Source organism: Salmo salar, chromosome ssa25 (assembly GCF_905237065.1).
Source record: "Salmo salar chromosome ssa25, Ssal_v3.1, whole genome shotgun sequence".
In the NCBI taxonomy this organism is placed as follows: Eukaryota; Metazoa; Chordata; class Actinopteri; order Salmoniformes; family Salmonidae; genus Salmo; species Salmo salar.
Genome location: NC_059466.1, coordinates 32,502,217 through 32,514,212, shown reverse-complemented (window position 1 = coordinate 32,514,212; position 11,996 = coordinate 32,502,217). Strand labels below are relative to the sequence as shown.

General features: G+C 44.5%; 1 non-coding gene across 1 annotated transcript; it reads right to left on the bottom strand.

The window, feature by feature from the left end:
* Positions 1 to 11,443: 11,443 nt before the first annotated feature.
* On the bottom strand, positions 11,444 to 11,519 carry trnaa-ugc (transfer RNA alanine (anticodon UGC)). Its single transcript has one exon. It is a non-coding gene; the product is annotated as a tRNA-Ala (tRNA).
* Between the last annotated feature and the right edge of the window lie 477 nt (positions 11,520 to 11,996).

The window sequence follows — 11,996 nt, the reverse complement described above, 5'->3', positions numbered from 1 at the left end:
TTTCAGCTTGGGGATTCGATCCGCCAACCTTTCGGTTACTGGCCCAGCACTCTAACCACTAGGCTACTTGCTGCCCCCAGCAGCAAATAGTAGTGAATTTTAACACTTCAAATCTTCATGATATCTTGTTAATGTTATGGAGCTGTGGGAATGTCTATGGTAATGATAGTGGCAGTGTTAATATAATGATTGTATGTGTTAATGGGGTTCAGTCAACCATGGTTCCTGCCTGGTGAGCGCCACTTACCAGCTGTTAGATCCCAAAACTGGTGTCTGACCAGATTTCTTTATCTACCAACGAGAGCAATTCCCCAAACCAAAAGCCAGAAAAAAAAGCCTGAATACTAATCTTCAAAACCACTCACTTAAATCACACCTGAAAGAGAATGTTTCCCCTCCGGACATTTGTCTCAACATCACGACTTTGATCATTGCATTGATGAGGATATATAGCAAACAAACCTAACATCAAACGCTGTTTATCCCTGTGAAGTGGTCTCAAAGCAAGACGTCAATAACATCTCACCTTCCACAGCCTAAAGTGTAGAAGAGCTACAGTTAAGCGCCAGTCTCTCTCAGGCGATAACTACAGGCTTTCTGAGAAATTACTCCACAGCAGCCACATGCCTGTCTGGTCACCATGGCAACATGCTCTCCAATAGCCCTGGAGCTGTTTCTGTGGAAGCGCAGACCAATCAAGAGTCCAAGTTGCTCCAGTTGTCTGGAGAGCATCATCCTTATGATGGAATTGCTGGTACAGCTCAAGTAGCACATAGGCTCTCCAGGCACTTTGAGACTTCTGTAATTTACTCATATCCCTTATTTTACCAGGTAAGTTGACTGAGAAGACATTCTCATTTACAGCAACAATCTGAAGAATAGTTACAGGGGATGAATAAGACAATTGAAAGCTGAAGATGATTAGGTGGGCATAATGGTATGAGGGCCAGATTGGAAGCTGGGGATGATTAGGTGGGCATAATGGTATGAGGGCCAGATTGGAAGCTGGGGATGATTAGGTGGTCATAATGATATGAGGGCCAGATTGGAAGCTGGGGATGATTAGGTGGTCATAATAGTATGGGGGCCAGATTGGGAATTTAGCACCCCATGGGATCTCTAGTGATCACACTGTCAGGACACCCGTTTAACATCCCATCCAAAAGACGGCACCCTACACAGGGCATATATATACTGCTCAAAAAAATAAAGGGAACACTTAAACAAAACAATGTAACTCCAAGTCAATCACACTTCTGTGAAATCAAACTGTCCACTTAGGAAGCAACACTGATTGACAATACATTTCACATGCTGTTGTGCAAATGGAATAGACAACAGGTGGAAATGATAGGCAATTAGCAAGACACCCCCAATAAAGGAGTGGTTCTGCACAGACCACTTCTCAGTTCCTATGCTTCCTGGCTGATGTTTTGGTCACTTTTGAATGCTGGCGGTGCTTTCACTCTAGTGGTAGCATGAGACGGAGTCTACAACCCACACAAGTGGCTCAGGTAGTGCAGCTCATCCAGGATGGCACATCAATGCGAGCTGTGGCAAGAAGGTTTGCTGTGTCTGTCAGCGTAGTGTCCAGAGCATGGAGGCGCTACCAGGAGACAGGCCAGTACATCAGGAGACGTGGAGGAGGCCGTAGGAGAGCAACAACCCAGCAGCAGGACCGCTACCTCCGCCTTTGTGCAAGGAGGAGCAGGAGGAGCACTGCCAGAGCCCTGCAAAATGACCTCCAGCAGGCCACAAATGTGCATGTGTCTGCTCAAACGGTCAGAAACAGACTCCATGAGGGTGGTATGAGGGCCCGACGTCCACAGGTGTGGGTTGTGCTTACAGCAGGACGTTTGGCATTTGCCAGAGAACACCAAGATTGGCAAATTCACCACTGGCGCCCTGTGCTCTTCACAGATGAAAGCAGGTTCACACTGAGCACGTGACAGACGTGACAGAGTCTGGAGACGCCGTGGAGAACGTTCTGCTGCCTGCAACATCCTCCAGCATGACCGATTTGGCGGTGGGTCAGTCATGGTGTGGGGTGGCATTTCTTTGGGGGGCCGCACAGCCCTCCATGTGCTCGCCAGAGGTAGCCTGACTGCCATTAGGTACCGAGATGAGATCCTCAGACCCCTTGTGAGACCATATGCTGGTGCGGTTGGCCCTGGGTTCCTCCTAATGCAAGACAATGCTAGACCTCATGTGGCTGGAGTGTGTCAGCAGTTCCTGCAAGAGGAAGGCATTGATGCTATGTACTGGCCCGCCCGTTCTCCAGACCTGAATCCAATTGAGCACATCTGGGACATCATGTCTCGCTCCATCCACCAACGCCACGTTGCACCACAGACTGTCCAGGAGTTGGCGGATGCTTTAGTCCAGGTCTGGGAGGAGATCCCTCAGGAGACCATCCGCCACCTCATCAGGAGCATGCCCAGGTGTTGTAGGGAGGTCATACAGGCACGTGGAGGCCACACACACTACTGAGCCTCATTTTGACTTTAGTAAGATTATTTCATTCATTCAGATCTAGGATGTGTTATTTTAGTGTTCCCTTTATTTTTTTGAGCAGTGTATATCTTTAGACCAGAGGAAACAGTGCCTCCTGCTGGTCCTCCAACACCACTTCCAGCAGCATCGGGTCTCCCGTCCAGGGACTGACCAGGACCATCCCTGCTGAGTTTCAGAAGCAAGCCAGCAGTGGGATGCACGGTGGTATGCTGCTGGCACTCACTAGCTCACTCACTTCATGAATGCTAAATGTAATTGATTCCCTGTGCAGCAACCTACCGTGTCCAAGTGATTGTTCCTGACGTGTTATATATTTTTGTCCCAACTTAGCGGAGAGTGTGACTTTATCCATCCTGACAGAGGCAGGCCAGTGCCAGGTGCTTGCGGTCATTCAGACCCACAGCCAAGTGTCCTGGTTCCCCACACCCAGCCCCCCCACACAAAGACCCCATCTCCCTGCTCTCACCCAGAGCCTGCGGCCAAGATAAGCAGGCGAGATGGTGTCAATGGAGCCTGTGACACAGACACACACAGACTGGCAGTGACGGCTGTGACTGACCTGACCCCACTGCTGACCTCTGGCAGTGTCAAATGTGCTGTCATGCTCCATTACGTCCGCAGGCGGGGATCTTCTGGCTCCCCGACCACCCTAGTTGAAGTCGCCCAGTACGAAGATCGTCTCTGCTCCTGGGCAAGGAAGAGGGGGAGACTGAGAAGGAGGGGAGGAAGGGCAGCGGAATGAGAAAGATGGAGTCCCCTGATCCAGGCTCTGCATAGTGACTCAAGAGGTGCAGGGAGGCGTGGCAGAGGGACAGAGAGAGGAGCAGGAGGAGGTTTAGCCCCCTGGTGTACGTGGAACGCTATCGCAGGCTGACCCAGATTCTGGCCCAGGTACAGTTGGAGGGAGATATAGCCGCCCTCATAGAGTCACAGTCACTCATTCAGCTCTGCACTGTATTGACATGTATAGTAGTTCCTTTTATTTATATGCTTTCATGAGTACCAATGGATTGTATGGTTACGTTCGTTTGCTTTTCTAATATTCTGTAAGAGTCCATTAGTCAATGAAATGTTGAGTTTCAGTCCAGATGATGCTGCTCTTATCTCATTTTGAACTGAGTGCCACCCAATGCATTGGTAATGAGAAGTTTCAAACCAGAGATCGATATGGTTCACTGGGTATGCTACTGTAGTTGGTAGGTTTACATATCTGTTACTGTAAACCTGTCTACCAATAGTGTGTGTGAATGCGTGTCTCCCTTGGACCACCTCCTGCTCTTCACACCTCATCTCTGTGTGATCGCTACTCCTCTCTCCCACTCTTCTCCCCTCAGACCGGCAGCCTGTGAAACACTCTTTAATGTGTGGTGCTGTGCATTGCACACTGGGAGAGGCCGGCTTCTTACTCTGTTCTGAAGTGGGAAACGCTGTGTGTGTTCAGAATGAAATGTTAGGAGGTAACTGGATGGCATAAAGGAGGTAACTGGAAGGTCTAAATCTCCCTCCCGGGTTGGTAGCTGGATTTGGCTGCAAAACCTTTTAGTAGCAAGTCTGCCCTTCATGTTCAGTTATGTTCTCTGTAACATGCTATAAAATAAATCCATCTTGGATGCTGTCTCGTAATGGCCACATGTAGTACAGTTACTATTGTGTCCTTCCTCCAAGGGAATCAACATCAGCCCTCTTATGAGTCATCATCCCAAGCTGTTAGATCAGTTCGTTCTGACTAAAGGTGTCTGTTATTTACAAAATACTTAAATAAAAATGATTCAGCTTTAAACCTGTTTTCTGAGAATTGAGTCATATGGTGATACCTGCCATTGCGTTTTGCTCCTCTCTGTCATTTTCACAACACTCACACTATTTTACTCTCACTTCCACTCTACACTGCGTGCACAATTATTAGGCAAGTGAGTATTCTGATCTCATCATTGTTTCTATTCACATTTTCGAACTCCAAACCATATAAACTTCAATGATTATTGGATTTAATCATTTTCAGGTGATATGTATTTGTGTAATGAGGGAGGGTGTGGCGAAAGTGAATAACACCTTATATCAAGGTGTGCATAATTATTATTCAGCCTCATTACCTCAGGTAAAATGGGTCAAAAAAGAAATTTAACTGACACTGAAAAGCCAAAAAATGTAAAATGCCTTTCAGACAGATGCGGCACTCTTTAAATAGCTAAACTATTGAGGTGTGACCACCGGACATTAAAACGTTTTGTTGCGAATAGTCAACTGGGGCGCAAAAAACGCATGGGAAAGAAAAGGCGCAAATTAACTGCAAAAGACTTGAGAAGAATTAAACGTCAAACTACCAGGAACCCATTATCCTCCAGTGCCACCGTATTCCAGAACTGCAACCTACCTGGAGTGTTCAGAAGTACAAGGTGTCAAGTGCTCAGAGACATGGCCAAGGTCAAGAAGACTGAAACAAGACCACCACTGAATAAGATTCACAAGTTGAAGCGTCAAGATTGGGCAAAGAAATACCTGAAGACAGATTTTTCAAAGGTTTTATGGACAGATGAAATGAAAGTGACTCTTGATGGACCAAATGGATGGGCCCGTGGCTGGATCAGTAATGGACACAGGGCACCACCACTTTGAGTCAGGTGCCAGCAAGGTGAAGGAGGGGTACTGGTATGGGCTGCTATCATTGAGGATGAGGTAGTTGGACCTTTTCGGGTTGAAGATGGACTGAAACTCAACTCCCAAACCTACTGCCAGTTTCTGGAAGATTATTTCGTCAAACAGTGGTACAGGAAGAAGTCCTCAGCATTCTAGAAGGCCATGATCTTTATGCAGGACAATGCTCCATCACATGCATCCAAGTACTCCACTGCTTGGCTAGCCAGCAAGGGCCTCAAAGATACCTGAATAATGATCTGGCCCCCTTCCTCACCTGACTTAAATCCTATTGAGAACTTGTGGGCCCTTCTCAAACGTGAGATTCACAGTGATGGAAGACAATACACCTTTTTGAACAGCATTTGGGAGGCTGTGGTTGCTGCTTCAGCGAAAATTGATCGTGAACAGATCAAGAAACGGACAGACTCCATGGATGGAAGGCTCATGGCAGTTATTGAAAATAAGGGTGGCTATATTGGTCACAGAATATTTTTGAAAGGTCAAAAATGTTATATAATTGTCATTTTGTGTTACTTATCTGTTATACTTACTCTAAAAATTTAGAATAAACAAGTGAGTTGAGAGAAATTATTTTTGTAATTTAGTTGCCTAATAATTCTGCACACTAATAGTTGCCTAATAATTGTGCACACTTATATATTTCCCTGAGAAAGACAAAACTCACTTTTCCTTTGTTAAACATTCAGGTTTGAGGTTCAATAACATTTTGGATTGACTGAGAGCATTGTGTTTGTTCAACAATAAAATTAATCCTGACGAATACAATTTGCTTAATAATTGTGCACGCAGTGTAGTTTAGCGCCTTCACCTCTGGCCTCTCTTTTTCTCTCTCTCTCATATATATATATACACACACACACACACACACACACACACAGACACAGAGACAGAGGTTTCAGGTTTACCTCTGTGGACAGGTATACAGAGCCTGCACTAAGGCACCTGCTCGATTTGTTATGGTGTCAGCTGGGGATGGTTTTCTGCCTGGAGCCCTCTTCAAACCTCACTGCCTGGCAGGCTGAGGAGAATGTATAGGGATTTGTTTTGTCATCCCATTATTGCATGCTAACTTTCATTAAGTTTGAGAAGGATGACTGCAGGGCTCCTGCTGCCTTCCATCTGCAGAAGTGCTTCCATCACAATGAAGAATGTGGTTTCTGACAGAGGATGTCATCAGGCACCATTGCAGAAGAGGACCAGACATGAAGCTTGCAGGATTGCATCTTTCTTCTCCAGAGCCAAAATAGTTTATGTAGGTTGTTATTAAGACATGAAGGCAATTGACCAGTCATTTCAGTTTTAAATCTGTTGACAAGACATAGTCATGTACACTGTAGCCTAGTTTCCATCTTGTACAATTTATTGGAATCTTTATGTTACTGTTACGTTAATAATTTAATAGTCTATTAAAGGGATTCTTCTGTACTTTTGTATACTTTTTAGCCAGTAGTTCTAAAAGTAGCGTCCAAAAGTGGTCCCTGAAATTGTGTAATACATCACGTGTACCACATCATTGCTCTCGCTCTGCTGTGGGTGCATTTTGCTAGCTGTCAGTCATATGGCGAGGGGCTGAAGCTCATTGGTTGAACTCAACTTACTAGGGTGCTGGCCCACATGGGGGAACATGTAGGGAAAAATGGCACAGCACAGCTTCCAAAAAAAAACTTACATTCAAACTAGGGATTTCACAGCTAATTGAGGCAAGACTGTAATTCTGTCCTTAGATTATGCATGTATGAACTACACATTGACACATCCAGCCCAAAGCGGGAAGTAAAAAAAATTCTTTAGTCGCCAAAGTTCCGGAGCATGTCTTTAAGGGACAAACAAGCCCCAGATACTTGATTGACTGTTTCCAAAGGCATCATTGCGGTAATGTTGACACTAACAATGATGAGTGATGTTGGTGGAGAGGAGTGGAGTCATTGTTTATGTTGATGCTGAGTGACAGGAGGTCTTCCATGTCAACCTTGATCGCTCTGCCCCTGATCTGCTTGCTATAGCTACAGTGGCTTGCGAAAGTATTCACCCCCCTTGGTATTTTTCCTATATTGTTGCCTTACATCCTGGAATTTAAATAGATTTTTGTGGGGGTTGTATCATTTGATTTACACAACATGCCTACCACTTTGAAGATACAAAATATATTTTATTGTGAAACGAACACGAAATAAGACAAACAAACAGAAAACTTGAGCGTGCATAACTATTCACTCCCCCAAAGTCAATACTTTGTAAAGACACCTTTTGCAGCAATTACAGCGGCAAGTCTCTTGGGGTATGTCTCTATAAGCTTGGCACATCTAGCCACTGGGATTTTTTTTAAGGAGCTGGAGCAAAACTGCTCCAGCTCCTTCAAGTTGGATGGGTTCCGCTGGTGTACAGCAACATTTAAGTCATATCACAGATTCTCAATTGGATTGAGGTCTGGGCTTTGACTAGGCCATCCCAAGACATTTAAATGTTTCCTCTTAAACCACTCGAGTGTTGCTTTAGCAGTATGCTGAGGGTCATTGTCCTGCTGGAAGGTGAACCAGTCTCAAATCTCTGGAAGACTGAAACATTTTTCCCTCAATAATTTCCCTGTATTTAGCGCCGTTGATCATTCCTTCAATTCTTACCAGTTTCCCAGTCCCTGCCGATGAAAAACATTCCCACAGCATGATGCTGCCACCACCATGCTTCACTGTGGGGATGGTGTCCTCGGGGTGATGAAAGGTGTTGGGTTTGCGCCAGACATAGCGTTTTCTTTGATGACCAAAAAGCTACTTTTTAGTCTCATCTGACCAGTGTACCTTCTTCCATATGTTTGGGGAGTCTCCCACATGCCTTTTTGCGAACAGCAAACGTGTTTGCTTATTTTTTCTTTCAGCAATGGCTTTTTTCTGACCACTCTTCCGTAAAGCCCAGCTCTGTGGAGTGTATGGCCTAAAGTGGTCCAATGGACAGATAATCCAATCTCTGCTGTGGAGCTTTGCAGCTCCTTCAGGGTTATCTTTGATCTCTTTGTTGCCTCTCTGATTAATGCCCTCCTTGCCTTGTCCGAGAGTTTTGGTGGGCGGCCCTCTCTTGGCAGGTTTGTTGTAGTGCCATATTCTTTCAATTTTTTAATAACGGATTTAATGGTGATCCGTGGGATGTTCAAAGTTTCAGATATTTTTTTATAACCCAATCCTCATCTGTACTTTTCCACAACTTTTCATGGTGCCGCTCACTTGGTGGTGCCCCTTGCTTAGTGGTGTTGCAGACTCTGGGGCCTTTCAGAACAGGTGTATATATACTGAGATCATGTGACACTTAGATTGTACACAGGTGGACTTTATATAACAAATTATGAGACTTCTGAAGGTAATTGGTTGCACCAGAACTTATTTAGGGGCTTCATAGCAAGGGGGGTGAATACATATGCACGCACCACTTTTCCGTTTTACATTTTTATTTATTTTTTGAAACTAGTAATTTTTTTCATTTCACTTCACCAATTTGGACTATTTTGTGTATGTCCATTACATGAAATCCAAATGAAAATACATTTCAATTACAGGTTGTAAAGCAACAAAATAGGAAAAACGCCAAGGGGGATGAATACTTTTGCAAGGAAATGTATTGACTAAGGTTACAGGTTACTCTCACTGCAGGACTATGCAGCGTTTCCCCTATATTGATTTAGCAGCAGTGTCCCACCGCTGCTAAATTGTTGCAACTGCTGCCAAATATATATACTGGAAGTTTACATACACCTTAGCCAAAGCTGGAAGTTTACATACAACTTAGCCAAATACATTTAAACTCAGTTTTTCACAATTCCTGACATTTAATTCTTGTAAAAAGTCCCTGTCTTTGGTCAGTTAGGATCACCACTTTATTTTAAGAATGTGAAATGTCAGAATAATAGTAGAGAGAATGATTTATTTCAGCTTTTATTTCTTTCATCACATTCCCAGTGGGTCCGAATTTTACATACACTCAATTAGTATTTGGTTGCATTGCCTTTACATTGTTTAACTTGTGTTAAACGTTTTGGGTAGCCTTCCACAAGCTTCCCACAATAAGTTGGGTGAATTTTGGCCCCTTCCTCCTGACAGAGCTGGTGTAACTGAGTCTGGTTTGTAGGCCTCCTTGCTCGCACACGCTTTTTTAGTTCTGACCACAAATCTTTGTTGTCATTTTGCCAAAACTTTGGAAGTATGCTTGGGGTCATTGTCCATTTGGAAGACCCATTTGCGACCAAGCTTTAACTTCCTGACTGATGTCTTGAGATGTTGCTTCAATATATCCACATAATTTTCCTCCCTCATGATGCCATCTATTTTGTGAAGTGCACCAGTTTCTCCTGCCGCAAAGCACCCCCACAACATGATGCTGCCACCCCCGTGCTTCACGGTTGGGATGGTGTTCTTCGGCTTGCAAGCCTCCCCCTTTTTCCTCCAAACATAACGATGGTCATTATGGCCAAACAGTTCTATTTTTGTTTCATCAGACCAAAGGACATTTCTCCATGTGCAGTTGCAATCCGTAGCCAGGCTTTTTTTATGGCGGTTTTGGATCAGTGGCTTCTTCCTTGCTGAGCGGCCTTTCAGGTTATGTCGATATAAGACTCGTTTTACTGTGGATATAGATACTTTTGTACCTGTTTCTTCCAGCATCTTCACAAGGTCCTTTGCTGTTGTTCTGGAATTGATTTGCACTTTTCGCACCAAAGTACGTTCATCTCTAGGAGACAGAACGCGTCTCCTTCCTGAGCGGTATGACGGCTGCGTGGTCCCATGGTGTTTATACTTGCGTACTATTGTTTGTACAGATGAACGTGGTACCTTCAGGCATTTGGAAATTGCTCCCAAGGATGAACCAGACTTGTGGAGGTCTACAATTTCTTTTCTGAGGACTGATTTTGTTTTATTTTCCCATGATGTCAAGCAAAGAGGCACTGAGATTGAAGGTATGCTTTGAAATACATCCACAGGTACTCCTCCAATTGACTCAAATGGTGTCAATTATCCTAACAAGAACCTTCCAAAGCCATGACATAATTTTCTGGACTTTTCCAAGCTGTTTAAAGGCACAGTCAACTTAGTGTATACTATGACTAGGGTGGCTGGAGTCTTCTGACCCACTGGAATTGTGATACAGTGAGTTATAAGTGAAATAATCTGTCTGTAAACAATTGTTGGAAAAATTACTTGTGTCCTGCACAAAGTAGATGTCCTAACCGACTTGCCAAAACCATAGTTTGTTAACAAGAAATTTGTGGAGTGGTTGAAAAACGAGTTTTAATGACTCCAACCTAAGTGTATGTAAACTTTTGACTTCAACTGTATTTTTTGTATATACATTTCTGCCGAGATGCGCTTATAAATGGATAGTCGTTGGATCAATGTCTGGAAGTCTGTGGGAAAATCTAGCATGTCATTGCGCTAACATTAGTAGCAATGCTCTCTATCAAATCAAAAAAATTTTGTCACATGCGCCGAATACAACAGGTGAAATGCAGTAAAATGTTACAGTGAAATGCTTACTTACGAGCCCCTAATCAACAATGTAGTTTTAAAAATACAGATAAAAGCAACAGTAAAATAACAATAGCGAGACTATATACTGGGGGGTACCAGTACAGGGTCAATGTGCGGGGGCACAGGTTAATTGAGATAATATGTACATTTAGGCAGAGTTATTAAAGTGACTATGATAACAACAGAGAGTAGCAGCGGTGTAAAAGGGGGGAGGGGGGCAATGCAAAGAGACTGGGTAGGCATTTGATTAGGTGTTCAGGAGTCTTATGGCTTGGGGGTAGAAGCTGTTTAGAAGCCTCATAGACCTAGACTTGGCACTCCGGTACCACTTGCCGTGCGGTAGCAGAGAGAACATTCTATGACTAGGTTGGCTGGAGTCTTTGACAATTTTGCCATACCAGGCAGTGAAGCAACCAGTTAGGATGCTCTCAATGGTGCAACTGTAGAGACTTTTGAGGATCTGAGAACCCATACCAAATATTTTCTGTCTCCTGAGGGGGAATAGGTTTGGTCATGCCCTCTTCACCACTGTCTTGGACCATGTTAGTTTGTTGGTGATGTGGACACAAAGGAACTTGAAGCTCTCAAACTTCTCCACTGCAGCCCCATCGATGAGAATGGGGCATGCTCAGTGCTATTTTTCCTGTAGTCCACAATCATCTCCTTTGTCTTGATTTACATTTTAGTCATTTAGCAGACACTCTTATTCAGAGCGAGTTACAGTAGTGAATGCATACATTTCATAAAATTTTTCTCCATACTGGTCCCCCGTGGGAATCGAACCCACAACCTTGGCGTTGCAAACACCATGCTCTACCAACTGAGCCACACGGGACCTTGATCACGTTGAGGGAGAGGTTGTTGTCCTGGCACCACATGGCCAGGTCTCTGACCTCCTCCCTATAGGCTGTCTCATCATTGTCGGTGATCAGGCCTACCATTGTTGTGTCATCGGCAAACTTAATGATGGTGTTGGAGTCGTGCCTGGCCATGCAGTCATGAGTGAACAGAGAGTACAGGAGGTGACTGAGCACGCATCCCTGAGGGGCCCCTGTGCTGAGGATCAGTATGACCGATGTGTTGTTACCTACCCTTACCACCTGGGCATGGCCCGTCATGAAGTCCAGGATCCAGTTGCAGAGGGAGGTGTTTAGTCCCAGGGTCCTTAGCTTATTGATGAGCTTTGAGGGCACTATGGTGTTGAACGCTGAGCTGTAGTCAATGAATAGCATTCTCACATAGGTGTTCCTTTTGTCCAGGTGGGAAAGGGCAGTGTGGAGTGCAATAGAGATTGCATCATCTGCGGAATTTGTT